This window comes from Pipra filicauda, unplaced genomic scaffold, assembly GCF_003945595.2.
Source record: "Pipra filicauda isolate LSUMZ 115617 unplaced genomic scaffold, ASM394559v2 scaffold22_size4397567_pilon, whole genome shotgun sequence".
In the NCBI taxonomy this organism is placed as follows: Eukaryota; Metazoa; Chordata; class Aves; order Passeriformes; family Pipridae; genus Pipra; species Pipra filicauda.
The window spans coordinates 2,176,620-2,200,264 of record NW_024104343.1 but is presented as its reverse complement, the minus strand read 5'-3'; the positions used below and the strand labels follow the sequence as shown (position 1 = coordinate 2,200,264).

Sequence of the window (23,645 nt, the reverse complement as noted above, 5' to 3'; positions counted from 1 at the left end):
CTTTCAATCAGATTTTCTGGCAGCAATTTAGGCAGCAATAAAAGTATAACACAAATTTCTCTTCATTTCAAACTGTTACAATAAAAGATTAAAATTCCATACTTTGTCAGCAGTCAAATAAAGCAGATAAACCTAGGGAGTGTGAAAACACTGCAAGATCTGTGAACACTAGACTGAGTAAAGTATGAAATACATTTGTAAATAAAGGTAATTCATCGGTTAACTGTTGCATGCATCTTATGCAATCACTAATGTCAGGTTGTTTAGATAAGTCATAAATTTCAACATATTTATGAGCATGCAATTTCAAGATAAAATAAGAAATTACAGAATTTAAATGAAGCCTATTAGGCCTAGCTAAGGTTAATTGATGGATTTAGCACATGATGCTAAAATGTACCAAGAAATAATAAATCAAATAATAATGAATACAATTCATATTATAAGGTGCTATATTTATTCTAAATTTCTAGTGCAGTTAATCTTGAATCCCAACAGGAAATTGTGCTTCCTTTGTATGTCTTCATTAATCATTAAGTCCACATTTATGCTGATCAAAATAATCAAAGAACATCAATCAGAAGTCCAGCAGGGTTCAATTATCAATAAGAAAGCCATATAACTAACTACTGAATTACCTAAATGCCAATTATATTAAAAGTTGTTTTCCTATACATTGACATTATATTGTTAAATTCTTTCATTTGTTCCATATGTAGACATAAAATATCACAGGAAAACAATTAAAAAAAAAAGGACAAAGAAAAACAAAAAGAAAAGAAAACAAAACAAAACAAAGAAAAAGCATGTGCTTAAAATTAAACTTCTTTTAATTTGTATTGAAATCCCCTGATGGTATAAACGCAGATAATGAGTAATCTGCTTTTTAATTTACAATCAATGTTTATGTTATCCTAGCAAAATGATAAAACAATAATAATCATTGTACCATACAAATAATTCTGTTATTTTAAGCTTCTTTCTCTGCAAAATCTTGTGGGCTGCAAAAAAAAAAAAATAATGCATTATCAGAAAACCTTTATTCTTGGCATACCAGCATTCATTCTTAGAGCACAGTTCATAATAGGACAAGAGCTGTGTTATGGTAGTTGCATAAATTTTCTAATCTCAGTAACAGGGCAAGCTGAAGAATGACAATTCTCCGTTACAAAAATTTCTAATATATAACACTGGACTAAAAACTAGATTGATTGTTTGGTTTTAAACAAAAATGTGCCCAACTACATGTTTTTAAAGAACAAGGGATCAGTTTAGCTTTACCTCCTTCTGTTTCTCTCCCTCACTTCCATGAGCTGGTTCTTACCTTTTCCTCATCATTTTGCAACAAATGACTGGAAAGTTTCGGAACTGAAGCTCTCATTAGAAAAGCATTCCCATACTATCTTTTTCCCCCATTATATTTCAAATGAAAGAATTGTTATAAAGAAATACACTGAGATGAAAATATTCTGATTAGTGGTTACAGTCTCTACTTTTTAATACCAAATGATGGTATTAAAAATACAAACAGTAGAAAGTCTTTTAATGAAACTTTTAAGTAATTTTTAGAGTTTCAAGTTCCAAAAAATGTTTTCTCAGACGTCCTTAGTGTAAAGCAATCAAATGATCACATAGTTATAAGAAGAGAAATTCTTTGATACTTTTTCACTGAAACAATTTATTTGGCGAATTTTTCCAGTGAGTTTTCCAATTCCTTTAAAAGTTCACTGTACCTTGTCATGCAGATATGTATTTCAGATTCCATTCAGGACAATATTACACATCTCATTCTTCTCTTTTCCCCTAGAGATTAAAAACTTGAGACATACTGAATAGTTTATCTGCATAAATTCTTAAATATTAGAACAGGTAGAAGTGACACAACATGGGAAACAAGCTCTTCCAGTTTATTCCAACACTTTATGGTAAGTTATGTACAGTCCATCTGTTGCTGTTTACCCAGAAGTTTTGGACTAACTTCAACAGCTTGTTTTTGACAACATAACATGCAAATACCTTAATTCACTTATGAACTAAATTCACCTATGGGTGATTCCTTCCTTAAGGATGAAATATCTCAATGACATCTGTTTCCCAAGGTTCACTTTGAAAGGCAGCATTTTCAAATCACCCAATATTTATCTGTAAGGTCTCAATTTCCTTTCTCTTCATTCATATCCAAATGCGACAGAAAGATTTCTTTTTAGAAAGATGCTTCCTGAGGTATTTATGCAGCAAGAGTTAATAAGCTATTTCTTTTTTTCTGCATATTGAAATTCTAAAGCATATATAATCATGGCTCAGCTTTTCCTTTGAAATTGTAGAAGCTTGTTTTTGTTTATGATCTGTCTCAAGTTTGTATAACAGACTTTCCAGGCCATACAACAGTTTGTTTTCCAGTCTGTTTAAATGAGGTAGTGTTATCTACAGTTGTTTATTTATTTCTATTTCATCTTTAGGAGAATCTGGTATGCACCAGACAGCTCTGTTCTGATAAAACCATTTTATTACAGTCTGGCATTCCTATCTTAGTTTCTTCTTGTGCTTTTATTTTCTTTACTTCACAAAAACTAAAGGAAACCTGGCCCAGCCTTAACATTACTTTGGTGTTATGTATGCAGTGCTTCTTACTATTTACAAGCTTGTTATTTTAGAATGTTGCTACAGAGAATACTTTAGCAGGTGAGATATTTCCTCCAATACCTCACTTGTAGTATATAAAGAACCATGTTTCATGTTTAAAGACAAACATCGTTCAATAGTGAGCAATATTAATACTGTTAATCAAGTTTATTAACATTTGTCAAAAATAATTAGGGATAAAATCATAAACCATCCTTTCAGATTTATTCTAGAGTCAATCCTTTTTGTTTGGGCAATGACAATATTTACATTGGCAAAAACTAATAAAAAAAAAAAAGTCTTTAAAAAGCACTTTATCTAAAAAAAAACCCCAACACTCCAATGAAGTTCAAATATTTGAGAAATTAAAGTAATATCCTATCAAATCTGATTTCCTTTTATGACAAAGTAATCCACCTAGTTGACCAAAGGAAGTCAGTTGATGTATTCCTTTTGGATTTCATTAAAGCTTTCAATACTGTCTCTCCCAGGATCCTTCTGGTCAAAATGTCCAGCACACAGTTGGAGAAACACATCATGTGGTGGGTGAGCAATTGGCTCACAGGTTGAGCACAGAGGGTAATAGTGAATGGGGCAACATCAAACTGGTGACCTGTCACTAGTGGGGTTCCATAGGGCCCCATCTTGGGCCATGTGCTATTCAAAAACTTCATAAATGACTTGGACAAAGGACTGGAAGGGATCCTAAGCAAGTTTGCAGATGATACAAAACTCAGAGGAGCTGTTGACTCCCTTGAAGGCAGAGAGGCCCTGCAGAGAGACAAATTAGAGGACTAGGCAATCACCAACCATGTAAAGTTCAAGAATGGAAAGTGATGGATTCTGCACCTGGATGAGACAACCCTGGATGTACATACAGACTGGGTAATGAGATGCTGTAAAGCAGTGCCATGGAAAAGGGACCTGGGAGTCCTGGTCAATGGCAAGTTGAATGTGAGTCAGCAGTGCCCTGGCAGCCAGGAGGGCCAACTGTGTCCTGGGGGGCATCAGGCAAAGCATCTCCAGCCGGTCGAGGGAGGGAATTGTCCTGCTCTGCTCTGCACTGGTGTGGCCTCACGTTGAATACTGTGTGCAGTTTTGGGCACCACAATATAAGAAAGATATTAAGCTCTTAGAGAGGGTCCAAAGGAGGGTAACGAAGGCGGTGAAGGGCCTTGAGGGGAAGCTGTATGAGGAGCAGCTGAGGTCACTTGGAGAAGCTGAGGTTCAGTCTGGAGAAGAGGAGAGTGAGGGGAGACCCCATCACAGTCTATAACTTCCTCATGAGAGGAAAAGACACTGATATCTTCTCTCTAGTGACCAGTGACAGGACTCAAGGGAATGGCCTCCAGGTGTGTCAGGGGAGGTTTAGGTTGGATATTAGAAAAAGATTCTTCACCCAGAGGATGGTTGGGCACTGGAACAGGCTCCCCAGGGAAGTGGTCACAGCACCAATCCTGCCAGAGTTCAAGAGGCATTTGGATGATACTCTCAGACATATGGTGTGACTCTTAGGGATGGTCCTATGCAGGGGTAAGGGTTGGACTCGATGATCCTTGCAGGTCCCTTCCAAGTATATTCTGTGATTCTGTGGTACTAGTCTATAAATTATTCATCTAGACCTAGTGAAATTTACCCTGAGATACTTAGATTTCAATCTGGCGAAGCAACAAAAATATTAGTGCAGGACAGTTAATTTTCAGATTATGAATGGGACAAACACAAAGGTTATCAGAATATTATAGGACTATTATTATACTTTCAAACTCAGAAAACTTCTGGGACAAATTGTCTGTTGGTAAGGATTCAGAAAGAGCAAGAGGCTAAGTAACAGCCAACACAGATTTGTCAAGAACAAATTACGTAATTTCAAAGAAACTTCAATTTGTAGTAAGGGAGAAAAAGGATTTGTTGTCATATACCATAATGTAAGTAATGTATGTAACACTGCCACACATCCTGTTCTCACTATAAAATGAGTGAAAATTCATCTAGATCAAAACATTGTGAGTTGCATGTACAATTAGCTGGAGATTCGTACTGAAAAAGTAGGTACTGTGGTGCATTGTCAAAATAGAAAGGTGTGTCAAGTGGTGTTCCACAGAAGTCTGTTCTGAAACTGGCCATTATTTAATATTTTCATTAATTATATGGACAGTGAAATAGAAGCAATGTTTATTAAATTTACAAATGATACGAAACTCGGAACAGATGGAAGCACAGTGAAGCACAGGGTTAAAATTCAAAATGATTTGCAAGAGTAGGATATAGTAAAAAGTAAATAGACTGCAATTCAAAATGGGACAAGAGCAAAATATCACTTTAAAGTAGATATAAATAACCACATGCAGAACATTGAAATCAATGAGTTAGACAGAAATGCCGCTGAAAAAATGCCAAAGTACTGTTTGGCTTAGCTACTCATAATGTGTGTCTAGCACAGTTTGATATACCCTATGGTATCATGCCTGTCCTCCAGCAGCGCCTCCAGAAAAATATGTCACTGTTGGCCTTGGGTCATACCCTGAGGTCACATCTGCACATCTCAGGTATGCTGGGGCATCTCAAATGGCCCTTGGCATCTGCGTGTTTGGGTAACAGAACCGAGTCTTAAATATATGCAGCCAATGGAGCCCAGAGGGCTATTCAGTTCACCTAAAAGTAGGTATATACACACCATCAAATGAATAGCTCTCCAGGCTACCCTGGGCTTGATTCAGTGACCTCCAGATGCCATTTCAGGAAAGCACAGGTGTTTCATTACTGTTGTGTCACACCTGACAGTCCCATCTGGATCTTTGAGACACACTGGGTACTTCACATGATGTTAGGCACCTATGTGTGGGCAGATAAATTAGGCCTTACATTTCCAGTGGCACTTAAGGATTCACATGACTTTGTCTATAAATACAGCATTTCAGCAGTGTGTGTGACAGACATATTTAGATATTCAGGTTTACACAGTTGGAGAAGAATCCCGTTTTGACAGGAAGAAATATTTCTACCTCATCAGAAATGAGCAAATGTATAAGAAAAGAAGAATCTAGAGAAATTTGTTTTATACAAAAAAAATTCAGACCTGAAATATAGGATACATCGCAAACGAAGGCTGATTTCCTTGTCTCCATGTAGCAAGGACAAGAAGTATTGCTCCTAAATTGTAGAAAGTTAGATTTAGTTTAGGCACAACTTTTGATCTGTACAGAAGGTGAAATTCATCTGGGAAGGTTGTGGAATTTATATCAGTGGAAGTTTTCAAAAAAAGTTAGAAAAATAGCAAAGATGAATGATTTAAGTCTAATTTATCCTTTATAAAGGACAAATTACTATACCTCTCAAAATGCTCTCCAATCTGTGAGTCTATAATCTTAAAGTATAATTAGTATCATTTATCTTTCTTCTTTCATGTTTTGGTCTTGATATTGTTGACATTTAAATTATCATCATTTAGGTTTTGCATTACCATTCTAACTAAAAAATGACAGCTGTACTTATGGGATGGTCATAGCCAAACAAACAGCATTTCACAACTTCCTACTTTTATCAGTTTGACAGAGGAAGATTCTAAGCATCAGTGGTGAGAGCACGGGATGGTGCAAGGGGCAGGTCTTTCACATTTTATGGGAGTAATTACAGCTGCACAGATATTTTCCAACCATGCAAAAGAGGAAATAACCAAAATGAATCATAAAAAAAAATAGACATTTTCAGGGGACCTAACTTAGACTTTCTTGAAGATTAATGTGCGAGGGTGAATAACTGCAAAAATACCTTTAGAATTACTTAATTGGATAAATTCAGAGAAAGACAACTGGAAATGTGTGACTACAATGTTATTCTGAAAACATTAAAGATAAGAGACCTCAATAGGAAGCATGGATAGAAAAATAAAAGAAAATACAGGAAACAATTTTCCACTGTATTTTTTTTTCCATTTTGTATTAAACCATGCCCAGGTTGGGATAATTATTAACTTTTACTGCCTCACTTCCCATATAATGGTTTTATTGTCAACTGTATTTTTTCCCTTTGTCCCTTGGGTTCAAAAGGATTTTGGAAGTCTGTAACACCAATGTCACGTACAGTACATTGAGGGTACACGTCTGCACATGGAAAACTGATGGGACATTACAGTTCAGCTCTGGGATGCCAACATTGGCTCATTAAAGGGATGCAGTCCCCTGTCCGCCAAAAGGCCGACTCTATGGTGAAGGCTTTGCTGTACGGCGAAGCAAATATCAGCGTGTCTGAAGATGTCTGATTTGGGGCACATATATGCCTAGTCTTATATCCCGGGGAGCATATTTAGGGCACTAGGCACTCTATTCCATCACTCCACACTCGAAAAATTCTGTGATTCTGATGGTTCTTGCTGGTTTCCATGTTAAACCTTGGTTGTCAGACTCTATCACTGTTTTTCCTGTGATCAGTTATTCTTTTCCAGTTTTTTTCTTTATCAACTATTATCACTTCTCCCTCTGGGCTGCCTCAGACAGGGTCCTCAAGAGGATCACAAATAATTTCTGAGTGGCTCAAGTTAATATTTTTTCTTCCTCAAATAAAATTTTCAACTTCCTTTTCTAGACTGAGTATGAAAATTTGTCTGTTCTGTAAAAAAACAAAATAGCAGAAACAGTAGCTGACATCCTGCAGAACAGCCTGGCATCATTGGCAAGAATCAGCTTACTTGAAAAATCCTGGACTGTGTGTAAAAATATAGTCATGGTTTAGGAATTGTATTCTTCAATTTAGTGTTGGGACAGACACCACTCCAAACCAAGTGCCACTCAATCATTCTCCCCTCCTTCTTCCCTTCCTCTTGCAGTGGGCTTGGAGAAGAGAATTGGATGCACATAAGGTAAAGGTCACAGATTGAGATAAGAACAATTTACTGGAAATAGCAATTAAGTAAGAAAACACACTGTAACAGCAACAATATTAATAACAAAAGTGTACAAGAAAGGTGAGCAATTCACATGCAAATCCTCACCCCAGAGCCCAATACTTGATCTCCCCCAGCTTGCAGGACCCCAAAGACTCAGAAGAGAGAGAAAATGACTTAAGGTGGTATAGAATAACCTCTCGGTCTTAGCCATGCCCCCTCCTGGTTACTGCAAACATTAACCCTGTCCTGGCCAAAATCAGGACAATTATTATTAATAATTTATTATATCTTTTGTATTACACAGACAACAACTGGAACCAAAGCACCACCTTATATGACTTTGTATCACTTTTCAAATCTTGTTTGTAACATGCAATATTCCTACTGTTTAGCTAGGATTTAGGAGTATCTGTGCATTTTTAGAGAACTTGCTCCTCCTTCTGAAAGACAACCTTTAGAATTCCCTTTGGGAGAATATTTTTGAGAGCCAACCGTTGTTTTGGATTAATTAGTTGTCTTATGCCAAAGATCAGCATGGTTTGCTCAACACTGCCTTTGCTTGTTTGAACCTGTAGCTGTCATCTGCTTTCTTAATGGAATCATCATCTACCTCTGAAGCAAGATCCCTTCTGAATCAATAGCTTCACAGTCTGACTTTGTCTCTTCCAAGTATTTGCTAAACTGTAGCTGGTAAGGAATGTAGGCTCACTGAGCTGAGCATCTGCCAGGAGCTATTTGGCACACAGTCACGATGAGATGCTACAGAGGCAACATCAAGAGACAAACTAACTTCTGCAGTAAATGCATGTCCCTTGCCTTATTTACATGCAGTGTCTCTCTATGTGAATTTTACATGCAAACTGGCCAGCAAAAGCAGAGAGAGGCATTTCCCTACTGTCTGTTTTTTTGCTGAGATTCTTTCTCCAGCAGATCTTGGTGGATCTTCCCACAGACTTTGTTGTAAGTACCATCTCTGTGTCTTCTTCTTCAGGTAAAAGAAAATTTCCATGTGCTGGCCTCTAAAGACACTATAGAGCACTCCAGTTAAGTCCAAAGGTAGTCCTTGTCTCCGGATAAGCATAGTGCAAGGTGCTGTAAAGCATTTCCTGCAAGTTTACAGTGTTAATGAACCCAGTCTTTTGCTATTCTGCCTTCAGCACAGAATAGATAGAAAAAATGAGTTTTAAAAGTACATGCAATGTCTATGGATGAGTTCAGCCACTGAGTGTATCACTTTTCTTATGATTAATATTGAATAGGCATTTATTCTAATATTGACCTTCCTCCACAATCAAGGCTTAACTTTCCATAAGCCAAAATATGTGGGAAATGCTTTCCTTTTGTAATCATGGTGACCATTCTCTATGTCTTTATTTAAATACTCTTCCAACATGCGGTAATCTCTGTAAATTTCTCTTTCAGTTGATCCAAGAAAAAAGCATATGAATTTAACATACATATTTAAAATATTGAATAGAATTCCTGACATAAAATTAAAGCAGTGATTACCTAACTATTGTTTCTACCCCAATTCTGGTTAGTTAGCAGGGGGATAGCTTCATAGCATTATTTTTCTAGACTATAATTTCTCTACTTGAAACGTGAATTTTATTAAGGAGGTGACATCAACTCTTTCCTGTGAAAGGGAAAGAGCAACACTGAGCAGTCACTAGAGAGGCCCAGCATCTATTTCTTTTTCTGAGAGGAAAACCCAATACAAAAAAGGAAGAAAGCTAGAAAAAAGAAAAGCGTGTGGGCCCTTTGCGTCTCAGAATAATTCAGCTGAAGTGGATTACTTTAGAATATCTGGAGTCCTTTCTGGAACTCTTCTGAAGATTTATGACAATTCTCATCAAAAGTTTACGCAACATATTAGATCTATACCTACACACTAAAATGTCAGCAAAATAAATGCCAAATACTGGAAGATGTTGCTATATCCATCAGTCAAGACTATAACTTGACATTAAGAAACAATAAGCCAGCATGATGCCCCACTATTCTCAAATCAACTCTTGGCCCATGACACATTTCTAAAACCCCTTCTGCACAACCCACTTAGGCACATATGTCCTCTTCTCCCATCTGCTCAGCATTTCACCATTACCTCCAATGTCTGCGTCTAACCGCATGATTGGATTTTCCATGCATAGCAGCACTTAAGTATCTTAAACCTCCTACTCAGATTTTTTTTTTTCTGAGTACAGTTATTTATTTGCAAAAACTCAAGATCTGAAAGTCTGTCTCTAATCCTCTACTGAAAGCTTACTTGCCTGAGTCTATCAAAGATGGGAGCCTTCACAGATACTGGTTTACTGGACAACAGCCATCCATTCAAATTCCACTCCTAAACATAACTAGTAGAGGGCAGAGTTCATTCTTGCTAACAGGATGTAATGGAGTCTCATACAAGCCCTCTAATAATGTCATAATTGCAAGAAAATATTGTATTTTATTTCCTTACGGGTTCTTTTGATGACTTAATGGGATGAAAAGAAGATTAAGTATCGGCTATGAAAGCAATTGTAATAATTCCTGAAGAAATATGAAACTAAAATCCCTACATGCTGCTGAACCCATTTTTCTCCTCATAAGATATACGGACACATTTCCATTAAGAGGCTTGCTCCAAAAGTTAAGAAAAAAAATTCCTTCTCAAAAATAGGATAGACCAGTTGAGAGAAAATTATCAATAACAATGTAAGGACAAAGTAATACAAAATTTTACTTTGAACCTGCAGACAGACACTTAGAGAAAAGAAATAGAAGTTTCAGTTGGCAATCACTTTCTATTAAATTCTGTGTTGAACTAGAAAAAATTAAAAACTAAACACACAATTATTTGTCCTGGGCTCCATTTTAATGTTGTGTAGCAGAGGAAGACAGAATTATAGCAGAGCAATATAATGCGTTAGGAAATGGGGAAGTGGACTGGATTAAAAATGCAGCCAAACGTGTGCAAAAATAAGTTCTATTCGAATGCTGGAGCTGACTCATCCCTTCAGCAGGTGATAGTGCCTGTGGCACTGTTAGGATCACTCCTGGCACTTGAAGGATCATTGTGGAGGGGAACGCAATAGTAAAAATGCGATAGTGGCAAAGATGAAAAGTGCACGTCACAGTAGTTTCTCATGTTTCCTGACATATCCACAAATTTCTAGTCATAGCGGGCCTGAGCAAGAAAAACTGTTGTCACAATCCTGAAGGGGTAAATAGGGGAGTTCTGGCCCACAGTAAACTATGCCAGACACAGGAAAAACTGCAAGAGAAAGATAAGAGGAGAGCAGATGTTTGACACTCTGTACCAGAGAGGAAGCCTATACTGTGGCTGTTGAAATGGAGAGATCCCCTGTGAGAACTATGTCTTAGAAAGCAGCTGCCAAGTCAAATAGCCATTAAATCTCAGCAGCAACAAACATCATCACACTACGCTGTCTCTCTTTAGTAGACCCAACAGTAGTTCACACTGGGCTGGTATCAATTGTACCATACAAAGCCTGGATGAAAACACAGGTCAGAGTGACAAAAGCGTGAACTTTTAATTAAACGGTTTGAAATTAAATTAAAAATGTACTGGGAAAAAATGAATGAAAAGCTGGAAAGCTAGCTTGTGAATTGAAACTGTGTTCTTTATTATGGACAACATCTTATTACTCTGACTTGTTTCCACATTTTTCTGAAGAGAATTTAAATTACATTGTATCTTTACTAGTTCAAAGTATGTCTTCCAGTTAGGGATAGTGGGGATTCTTGCCATCTCTGACCCTTTCTCAGTTGCTCCTGAATACCTAGGCAAGAGGGTATGACATTACTTCATGGATCTGGTCACTTTTTGTGTCAGAGAAACCATGTCAGAAGCTTAGAGAAATGAGAAGAGCACAATGCTTCACTCCACAGAAGGTAACTGTTACATATTTTGTTTGGAGAGAGAAAAAGGTTAGCTATCCTAAGGCACACCCGTCTAATTTTAGTCTGGTAACCAGCAACCAGTAGAGAATAGCAGGTGCTACATCAATTCAGCTGATACCTAAAATCACGCGGGCAATTTCTTGTTCTATGTCAGAACAGAGAAGGTGCAACCAAGTAAAAACTGAAAGAGAACATTTGGATTTTAGACTGTGCAAGCATGCAGGGAAAATTGGAAGACAGCTTTAATATCAAAAAGGGAGGATGTGCTGCTGATAGTATAATGTGTTTTCACGTTCAGACATGCAACGAAATTATCCAATTACAAAAACCTCCATGCTTAAAACAAACAAACAAACAAACAAACAAACAAATAAAGCCACAATCTCCATACACACATCTACCTTCTCTACCTTAATAATCCAGGATTCTTTATACTGTCTGCCTGTATCAATCAGATTTCTGTCCTGCCTCTTCTAACTAGTACCTCCTTCTTTTCATTTGTGGGGAAAGAGAAGGTAGGGTCCTACTGCCAACAATTCCACACTGCTGTTGCAGACAATCCCTTTTTCTTGGCTGACTAATAAGTGGAGGTATTAAGTTCCCTTTCTCCAGCAGAAAACCAGAAAGAGGTAAAGTGTACTTCTTGAAAGGCCCTGATGCCAGACAGCCATAGCAGATGACTTGATGTAGGCCATTTATTCTGGTTGATTTCTGATAAGCTGTCCTAGAGAAAGCTGTAAAAGAAGATCCAGGGTTGAGAAACCAACTAGATCTTGCTGTGACGGCTGGACAGGTAGAAAGTAGAAGGAATAACAACTCTCTGATTGATAGATTTGAGTAAAATAGTCCTAGGGGTAAGAGACAATAGAATTGAAGAATTGTTAATGATAAAAAAAAATACAGAAATTTCCTGAGACAGGAACAGGGAACTGATGAATTGCTGAAGAAGAACAGGAAGAAGTTGACAGACCTTGGAGAGAAAGACAAAATAAGGGATTTACAGATATCCTTTGGGTGCCTATGATGCCAGAGGCAAAATCATCTATTGCTGATTGAGGCTAGACACATTTTAAGGAGCCAATGCATTACTTGGTTTGAATAAAAAAGACATATGGGAAAAAGATTGTATGAATAGGGTATAATGTAAAATTAACTGTAATTGGGGTAGATGAATGACTAAGGGCAAAGTGAGAACAAGGTAGGAAAATGCCATGGCCCAGATCCAACAAAATATTTATGCTTTCAACTTCTAACTGCTAACATTAGATGGTAATAGCTTTCGCAGCAGGTAAGCTCATAAATCATTTGTTGAATCTAAGCCTAAGGCTGTTGCATGTTAATCCAATGATTTAAAAAGTAAGGTTTACAGAACAGATTTACAAATTTTCAAAATTTAGTTAAGAGTATCAAAATTATATAGGCGAGGGAACAATGTTTGTTCCTCCTGGAGAATCAACGGCTTTGGGGACAGCTACAGAAGCCCTCCCTTTCCTATGAGGAAGTTAATGAAGAGGATGGAGCCAGGCTTTTCACAGCTGTGCGAGGGAGGGGGACAAGAGAGAGTTCAGGCTGCATGCTAGGAAAAGCTTTTTCCATGATGGACATAGTCAAGTGGAGAAACAGGTTGTCCAGTGAAGTCATGCATCTGTCCTTGGAGATCTTCAAGGTTCAACTAGGCAAAGTTTTGAGTAACCTGGTCTAATCTTAGAGCTGATTGTGCTTTGAGCAGGAGATTGGAATAAATGGCTTCCTGAGGCTCCTTCCAGATTCAATCATATGATCCTTTGATCCCATGAAAAGATTTTCACCCCTTCAGTGTGCAACTGCTGCCTTCTTTTACCAAGGAAAAATGCTAATACTACCTTTTCTATATCATGAAGGTATGTGGCTATGTGTGTTTGCCCCAACTAAGATACATTTTTTCATGACATATACTATTTAATAATATTTAGGGCATGAATGGATATAACAGAAACAAGAAAGCAAAAAAATATATTTTTTTCAGCGAGCTTGTATGTACTTGCATATAATAACTGTAGAAGTCAGTCAGAACGGATGAAAAATAAAAAGTTATTAGAGTGAAGTTTCCGATTTAAATATGTTCCACATTCATGTGAAGCAACACAAGATTGCAGAAGGAAATTGGCATGTATTGCAGTAGTAGCAATGTTAATGTCTAAGTAATCTCTCACCAAAAATGGAAGCCTCTAAGACACTGAAAAGCAAAGACCCCTAAGGGATCTTAGGTTAGTGAGCAGGAATTTTCTGGACTATTTTCCTACACATGGCTATCTACAATCCACCTAACCTGCACATTAAAAGAGACAATATGATTTCCGCAAGTTGACAACTTGGATTTTATGTGGTATAAATTTCAAAAAAATGTAAGAGTAACATGAAGAGTAAAATGAAAGAGTAACAATTCCCAACAATGATTGTGTCATGTCACCATGAGCAATAGCTGATGCCATGAATAAAATATAGGTATTTCATGACCATAATAACTGAAAAGTGGACATAAATGTTCTGAATCACCTATAGACCTACCAAGATGATTTTCTGAAACTGATATTTTTTTCCTCTGTATTGATGCATTTATAAGCTAAGTCACTCAGTAAGCTCAGAATCTGAACAACTCTTTAGGAGCCATTAAAGCATATTGAACTAATGACCCATGGATAATCAAAGTGTCTCTTTCACTTAATGATGGATCCTTCATTCTAGTTCATTTGAACCTATCCCATTTGCTTTTCTTTTTGTAATAAAAAGTGGACATTAATTATGTCTCAAGTACTATAAAAATCTTATTGAAAACCTTCGTTATAAAAATATTCTTTTTATTTTGTTTTGACTGTTTTAGAAGATTTAGTTAAAACAATAAGCATTATTTTTCCTAATTTTTTTTGAAGAATCTATTTTTTTCCTGAGATACTTCAGTATTAAATACTTTAGTTGCAAATTTTATCATATTTCAGTTCACTGTTGTCATCATTAATGAAATAGCAACCTCATGTCCTGGATTCAAGGTGAAATAGATCCTTGTCAGGGTCAATGTAAGAAAAATAAAAGTGTTGACTTTAAATACTGACTATCAAAAACTTTGTTTACTAGCAAAAATATTTGAGAGTGGTTGCTGAATAGGATATTGAGCAGTAGTGCTGGAACACCTGATGACAGTCAAGCAGATTATTTACTCTTCTTCTGTGCATTTTCCACAGCCAATCAATACCAGATCTTTCTGTTGATCAGTCTCTCTCCCCACCCCCCCCAAAAAAGGTCAAAAAACCACAGAAAACAAAACAAACAGAAAAACCACCATAGCCAACCAAACAAAAAAAACAAACCAACAAAAAACCCAAAACAAAAACCCCCAAACAAACACAACAAACAAACAAAAAACCCCCCACTTCCATAGATATGAAGGAAAAAAAATAACAGGGACAAAGGTGGGATCACAGAATCACAGAATCTGCTGAATTGGAAGGGACTCACAAGGACCATCAAGCCAACCATTAGCCCTGCACAGACCACCCCCAAGAGTCACACCATGTATCTGAGAGTATCATCCAAACACTTCTTGAACTCTGTCAGGTTTGGTACGAAATAAAGTTAACAGATGGACAATGAAATACTTGTGACTATTTCTGGATTACATAGAATATTTGTTGCAAAACGAAGGAATCTGAATTTAAAACCCATTAGGTTGCCCAAGCAACCAGCTCTTTATGGCTAAACAATTGAAATCTATATATCTATGACTCTGTGAAAAATGCTAAGTAATATAATCGCATTTTTTATGTTATGGTGTGGTTTTTTTTCCCATTGCTTTCCAGTACAAGAACGGTAAAAGGAAAGATTAGTACGCAAGTAAAGCATTTTAGAAACATTATTTCTGACTCCCAAAATTTAAGCTGGCTGTCCAAAACAGTAGTAGCACAATGAAGACCATACGGAACAGGTCTGGTTCTGACTTTTCTAAACTGTTGCTTTACCTCCTTCTACTTCACTACAGTCAGTGTCTGTTATATTCAAAATCCTTATGTGTAAAGAGCAGGCAAACCTTACATAAATATAAACCCAAGAACTTAATATAATTGAAATCTTAACAGTCTAGTCATTATTTAATTGAAATAGAAAAAGCCAGAATAACAATGCAATTAAAATTGCTGAACTTGCACTTTGTTTCTATCCCCTTTTCTGGTGTTACGCTCACTCTTTCCCTGCTCCTTGGATCTTAGGATTAGTGCTTAATTTCTTGGAGGATGTGTGGGGGCATTTTTATTGTGATTATCAGCATCTGGAGTCCTTCAGTGGGAAGGACACAAATATATGATGTTTGTGTTGATGGTTTCTTCTTTTTCACTTTATGGTTTACTTAGCGTCACTTTTGTATTTGCTAACTTGCTTTTACAACTCCATGGGTTTTTTGTTGGACTGCATCTCCACCTTACATGTAAATTTACTTATGTGATACTCTTTTCGCATAGCTAGATACTATTTCTTTTTTTTTTTATCCCTAAAACCAGTTCTGCCTAGATCTGCATTTCTGTAACTGACCACAAGTGAGTTTACTACCATGTGGCCTGAAGTGGCATCCTGTGACCCATCCCCTATCACCTCATGCCCATCCCTATGCCAAATGCTGTGCCTCTACTTCTCAAGCCCTCTGCTCTTGTACTAGGCCTCTATTTCTCTACATTATGTCACTACCTTAGTACTACAAATATTTCATTTTGCACAGAACTGCTTATTTTTGCTATCTGTGGAAAACAATGATTTCACTATAAACAGACAACAAAAATAAAACAAATTAGCTGCAGGCACTTAGTTAATTAGAAAAATTGCTATGGCACCTAAACCAAAGTAAATCTTAAGTTAGAGCCTATATTTGCTTATTAAATAACAGCTAATGGTGGTACTGTGCACTGCATATTCAGTCATCTATTCATTTTGCAAAATAAAGCCTCATTCTAGAGTTTTAAGATCTTTTCAATTTTAAGGAATTATCTATACTACTACATTTCATGACTATAATAAACATTTCCTGGTAAATAACTGGGTAATAAATATTCTTTCTCCCACTCCCCCACTAAACACATATGATAAGTTCCTAGATGACACCAAGAAAACTTCTGCTTCCTTGGAATAAGTCCACATTTTAGATAGGTGGTAATTCTATTTTATAATTGGAGATGACTAGTTGTGATGACTCTTTGCAGATTTTTTTCAACAAAGAGTCCTTGATCTTGCTACCTCTACAGTTCAACAGCACTGAATTTGCTAAGTCTTAAAATCATGCCATGAAGCCTACCTGTTTTTCCAGCCTTTCTTAAAGGAGGTTGGTTTAAAAAAAAGCCATAAAAATTTGACTGTGGCAAATGAATCTGCTTTCTTCAATATATGCAGCGTGTCTTACTCTCCTCCCCTCTTCCTAGAGGGACAAATGCAGGAATGCTGTGACATCTGAAGTAGCTTAACACATCTGAATTAGTTTTCTAAAGAAATTGGTGAGATTTTGCAAAATAATCAGTTTAGATTACATACTTGGTTTTGTATTGCATTTCTGCTCAAAATTATCACAATTGCTCACTAAACAACAATCCGTTTTAATGGAAAGATAAAGAGTACTTTTCTTCTTGCAAGGGTTGTTTGTCTTCTTTCAGCATCACTAAATATTCGTTTTACCCAAGAAAGATTCTAAGCATGATTCTCTCGTCTAAGTGTTGAGAAAAAGTAGAAATCTCAACCGCAGTTCCAGTTCAAAAATCATGTGTGTGTGCTATATTAACCAGCTGTTACAGGAGACATATCTTTGTCTCTTAATACAGTTCTGTGAGACAGAACTGTTTCAAAAAGTGGAGACAAAAACATAGCCCCCAAACCTGGCATCTTTTTATCCCGTCTGAATAAAAACACATTCATCAATTTTTACTTCAGTTATTACAGGCTGCTTATTATATTAAACATCAGGACTTATTGCATGGGTCCTGAACTCCTGCACATAGAAGATAAGAAGTCAAACAAGTTCCTGTAGAGATCCACTGGATGCTGCTAAATTATAATTATTTTATTGGGGTACTTAAGTGTTGATTTTTTTAACTTAGACATCAAAAAATTTAAACAGGATTATGCATGAATAATACTGTAGTTAATGGGAATTATGCTGCAAAAATCTGGGTTTTCACTTTCCTTCATGTAGGGAGAATTAGAAGTTCCATAACTCTGTGTTTATGCATCCATGCTTTCTTGAGAATAAGCCTCAAGCCAACTCTAATTTTACACACAAATATTTGTTCTTCCTGAAACTTGAAAAATAATAACAATACTGTTCCCTTACCCATGCTCCCTAAATGGAAATTACTAACTGCTTTGCCTAAAAGAAACACCTAGTAACATATTTATTTCAGCCAAGTTATTTTAGAATTCAGGGTTTCAAAGGAGAAATATCATTTTAACAGAAAAAAAGCCCCCAGACTTCCTGCAAAAAGATTTTTATTTGCCAGCTGTACAGACTATTACAACAAATGTCTAAACTTGAAAAAAATAAAATACTGTACAGCATTTCAGAGCTTTTACACTATGATTGTAAAATATCTGGGAGCTTTGCCAAACTCAGTCAAAAGAAGAACACAGCATTTTCTCATCACTAATAACAATGACCTGAAGTCACGTTGAAGATTGTAAGGTCAATTTCCCTCTTAAATTGAAAAAAAGAAAATAGGAGAACAGATGTGGGTAGTTGCTTCTGTATTTATAAATTGCATGACAGCTGGGTTAGGCTATATCGTCTCCAGTTTCTATGCAGTTGAGGTGTTTTTATTGAATCATTCATGCTAATCAGATAGAAGTGTTAAGGTGCATTTTTAAGGTATTACACAGCATAGAAAAAGCAGCTAACTTCATAGCATACGTTCAAAATTGAACATTTTTCTTCATTAAATATATTCAGATAAGATTACCATGTGGCATACACATTTCAAGGAGGATTTTCTGAGTTTGAATGATCAGTTCTGAATTGACAGCATAAAGGTGTGTGATGATAAAATGAGTACATTTTAAATAAAAGCATAAATACACAAAGTGGTAATTAAAACTACCTACTACCAGATATTTGTGCATTTGGTGGTGGGTTTTTTGTTTGCTTTGTTTTTTTGTAGTTTACAATTGCAGCAATAGTAGCTGTGCAACCAACATCCTAATAACATTTATTCTGTCATTTCGAGAGCATATAATTCTAGAAACAGAAAATTTTATGCACACAGAAATTCTCAATCTACATTATTTCATCTATTAAGCTGACAATTTTATCAGATACATAATTTCTTATTACTGACTCTTTAGGTCTATCTGCTGAATCACAATTTGCACACGCTACACACCAGTATTTTTGACTACTATTTCTTTATATTACATTTACATTAAAATGCCAACCATCTGCTTGTGGATGATAGAATCTGGGAAACTCTTGCCTTTAAATCCCAGAATTTTATTTGTAATCCCTTATTGGGTGAGGCATTTGAATCATATTCCACCTCTTTATACTGTGCAATTCATTTCATCTAACCTACATATTTTAACATTAGACATAGTGGCCTACTGAGCCCAGACCTATGAGAAGAAAAAGGAACCTCATGAGCATAGTTTATCTGAAACATCTTAAATGTCTGGTATGGAATGAGATAAATCTTTGATGATGCTTTCTGTCTCCTTGACATAAGGAGAGGCTATGTGAATAGTTAGACTTAAAAGATTAACTTCTAACAGTTGTATTGGAGTACAAAGCAAAAGCTTAGATGTGAAGTCTCAACTAAGATTGAGAGATAAACAGTTTTCTAATCTTCAGCCAGGCATTTGATTGATAGTTTCTCTGACTTATGTGATGTATACATCAATTATTTCAGAATAATATTTTGGTGAATACTTCTAACAGTTACCAAACAACAGTGGACAGAGAATCTGGGGACTGTTCAGAAGATATAAAGAGAAAAATAAGGTAAGTAGAATGAATCAGTTTTAGTATACAGTCTTCTCTTCCCCTAAGTTTTAGAAAAATTGGTAAGTAACAGCCCTCAGGCAGCCTAAACTTGTGCAATCAACCTCTTCAACACAGATTGTCCTAAGTCTCTCTGTTCTTGGCAGTATAATAAGGGTCACATTTACATATAGGTGACCTGCTTCTGAATGACAATTGAAACATTTAGAATTAGACGAGGAAAGAAAAAGTGGTTTTGACAGTACTCCAGTTCTGTGAAACAATATAGTATCATCCTTTATGAGGTTCATTTCAAGAATGAGTGCTTATTTATTATGGACAGTGCAAGGAAAGGACTCACATGCCACAGACAGTTCAAAGTTCCCAAGTGCAGCACCATACGCACACAGCCGTTGAGTCCAGCAAGGGTGATAGCTTTGCTCCATCTCAGTAGTTGCAGCGCCTATGGGAGACAGAGAGGAGCAAGAAATCCTTGAGTCCCTTTATAAGATCAGCAGTGACATTTCCTCCTACTGCCCTGTCAGCCTCCAATCTGTGCTGCATTGGCTCAGTGTTCCTATTAGGGCCTCTGGGTACTACAGTAAATAGTGAGCATTGAGGGATATAACATGCAGCAAAGTCTAACAGTGTTCATGCGTTACTAATTACCATAATGAGAAACTTGCGGCACATCAGCCAAGGAGAATTTGCACTGATTGTTTTTATCCCATTCTTCACCTAGAATAGGAAGAATTCCCATGGATCCCCACTTTACCTTGAGTGCTTCTTCTCCTCTTTCTGTGTGTAGATATTCCTTAGAGGTGCACGCAAGGCAGATGAATAAACAGGGATTTAAATCCAAAAATTATTAATTTTCTAATAGGCCTTTCTACTGCATGTATATATAAATTCTAGTGACCAAAGGAAAAAAAATGTTCAAATTTCATCTGATCTCAGTTGGCACAGGCATATTGAAGAGCAACTGCTGTTTTCACACTGTTCCTAATTCCATGTAAGGCCCTGGTGCATGTTAGTTATTGATTTTAGACACTTCTGCTGCTGACTACAAATACTGACTCATGAAGCATGGATTCCTACTCCACTAATACAGGGTTAATATTAGAATTACTTGAAGGTTAAATGTTCATCAAACAACACTATTAGCTAGAACAACTTCTTAATAATATGATGTTTTGTTGAAACCTGTCTTCTGTGATGAATCTGTGCTTACAGGAGACAAGAAAACAAAGTTAGTTTTTGGAACACAAGATGTGATACTGAAAGGCCTCCCAAGCCATTGATTCATATCCCCTGCTCTAACAGGCATTTCCTGCATCCTATAATCCCATTCAAAAATGTATTAAGCTCCCCTTCAAAGCTACTTAAATTGTTTTCCTCTGTTACTCTTATTGGAAGGCAGTTCCAGACAGGTGGAAGGTGGCTAGACAGTTGTATTGATCTCTAAATTCCCTGGAAATTCTATTTATAAAATGTTAGGCATTTTGTTAAGGATTTCCAAGTGGGTGTTTCTGATTGCTGAATACATAACAATTGTTCTGCTGATAACAAGCCTCTGCATGTTTCATTTATAATGATCCATTTTATTTTCCTTGTAATAATAGCATATTGCCATTTCATGCAGCTGTTACATGCACTTTATGAGTGTTTCACTGCCTTTTTTTTTAACATAATTGACTCAGTCTTTTGAGTTGCCAAGCACCTTATCCCTGATTTCAGAGAACCTTAAGCAATACCCTATGGTAAGGTAAGCACTGTATCCAAGGACCTTGTTTCAGGTATACACGCTTCTTTTCGCAGTCATGTATTTCACACAGATTCACGCAGAATGGCTGGGATTGGAAAGGGCCTCTGGAGATCATCTAGTCCACCTTCCCTGATAAAGCAGGGTTGTCCTACAGCAGGTTGCACAGGACCATGTCCACACCGGTTTTGAATATCTTCAGAGAAGAAGAATCCACAACCACTCTGAGCAGCCTGTTCCAGTGTTCTGCCACCCTCATGGTAAAGAATTTTTTCCTTATATTCAGATGGCACTTCCTTTGTTTAAGATTCTGCCTGTTTCCCCTTCTCCTACCCCTGGGCATCATTGAAGAGAGTTTAGTCCCATCCTTTTGACATCCACCCTTAGGATATTTATATGCATTGATAGGATTCCCTCTCAGTTGTCTCTTCTCCAGGCTAAACACGCCCAGCTCCTTCAGCCTGAGGGAGAAGCTCCAGTCCCCTAATCATCTTCAGAGCCCTCTGGTGGACTCTCCTCAGTAACTCCTTGTCCTTGAACTGGGGAGCCCAGAACTGGTTATAGTACTCCAGATGTGGCCTCACCATGGATGACTAGAGGGGTAGGATCACCTCCCACAACCTGCTGGAAATGCTCTTCCTAAGGCACCCTAGACAGCATTGGCCTTCTTGGTCATAAGGGCACACTGCGGGCTCATGGACAGCTTTTTGTCCACCAGGATGCCCAGATCCTTCTCCCCAAAACTGCTTTCCAGCAGGTCAGCCCCCAGACTATATTCGTGCATGGGGTTATTCCTCACCAGATACAGGACCCTGCTTTTGCCTTTGTTGAGCTTCATTAGGTTCCTCTCTGCCCAACTCTCCAGCCTGTCCAAGTCTCACTGAATGGCCAGCACAACCTTCTGGTGTGTCAGCCACTCCTCCCAGTTCTGTATCATCTGCAAACTTGCTGAGGGTGCACTCTGTCCCTTCATCCAGGTCTTTAATGAATAAGTTGAACTATACTGGATGCAGTACTGAACCCTGGGGAACACCACTACTTACAGGCCTCCAACTAGACTCTGTGTCACTGATCACAACCCTCTGATCTCTGCCATTCAGCCAGTTCTCAGTCCACCTCATTGTCTACTCATCTAACCTTCTTTTCCTCCACATGCTTAGAGATGACATCCAGGATGAGTTATTCCATCACCTTACCAGGGATGGAGGTGAGGCTGACAGGCACATCCTCCTCACTGCTGTAAGGATCTTGAACTCCACCATTTTATGGTCACTCCAGCCAAGGCTTCCCTTGAGCTTTACATTCCCCACCAGCCCCTCCTTGATGGTGAGAATAAGGTCCTGTATAGCACCTTTCCTCAGTGGCTCCTCTATTACTTGGAGAAGGAAGGTATCAAGGCATTTTAAGAACCTCCTGGATTGCTTACGCCCTGCTGTGTTGCCCTTTCAGCAGACATTGAGGTGGTAGAAGTTCCCCACGTGGACTAGGAATTGTCAACGTGAGGCTGCTCCTATCTATGTACAGAGGGGCACATCTGCTCAGTCTTCCTGGTCAGATGGCTTGTAGCAGACTCCCTTCTCTCCCTTTAATCCTGACCCATAAGCTCTTAGCTTCTCATCCACTCCCAGAAAGAACTCTATGCACTCCGGCTGGTCATTGACGTAGACAGCAAGACCCCCTCTTCATCTCACCTGCCTATCCTTCCTAAAAAGCCTGTATCCTTCCATTCCAACACTCCAGTCATAGAAGCCATCCCACCATGTCTCCATGATGCCAATAAGACCATAGCCCTGCAGGCGTGCTCTGTCTCTGTACATAGATCTGATTAATACAAAGTCCAAGTACAGATCATCGTGTTTGGTTTTACTGTATCCTTAACAATTATAGCACATTTTTAAATAGTTTTACCCATAACTACAAAGTCCACATTCTGGTTTCAGTTATCTGAGCTTAAATCTGAATTAAAAAGTGAAAAATAAATTACTCTGGAATTCATCTTTGTTTAAAGAAAAGTAAAATTTAGCCCTGTCTTTTTTTAAAGAGCCTGGACATAATAAGGCAATTGCCATGTATGGGAGCAGTATATTTACCTCCTGTAGTCACACTTGCTATCATGACTCATTTGACTGCACATCAATTCTGAAGTGTGGTTAAAATGACATGTAATAAACAGAAATCTCCACTGCATCATCCCAGTGAAAGTAGTTCTTACCGCTGTGTTGCATCTTAGCTTCAAGGAACAAAACTGATCCAGCATTTGGTCTGGCCTCACATTTGAAGGAAGCAATGCTCTTACACACATAATTTTTAACAGAAAACAAAAGTTAAGAACTAAACATACATATCAAACTTCCGTGCGAGTACGTTCTGCATCTCACTGGTGTAGAGAATACCTGATGATTTTTGACTGTTCCCTTTTTACATCTGCCTCTGACGCTTCTACCATTATGCACTGTTAGGTGAAAACCTGACCCCTTTGAAGTTAATGGAAAAAA

The 23,645-nt window shown here is 37.5% G+C and overlaps 1 long non-coding RNA gene across 4 annotated transcripts in view; it reads right to left on the bottom strand.

Moving 5' to 3' along the window:
* Positions 1–812: 812 nt before the first annotated feature.
* LOC113989185 overlaps positions 813–23,645 on the bottom strand; it is a 69,100-nt gene continuing 46,267 nt past the window's right edge. For 2 of the 4 annotated variants that reach the window (XR_005563605.1, XR_003541164.2), the window contains 2 exons: positions 19,750–19,851; positions 813–1,803 (listed from right to left, as the gene is read on the bottom strand). This is a non-coding gene — a long non-coding RNA (uncharacterized LOC113989185). Of the gene's footprint in view, positions 1,804–15,226; positions 16,848–19,749; positions 19,852–23,645 lie in introns of those variants that run through there. The other 2 variants (XR_005563606.1, XR_005563607.1) reach the window with 2 other exon arrangements.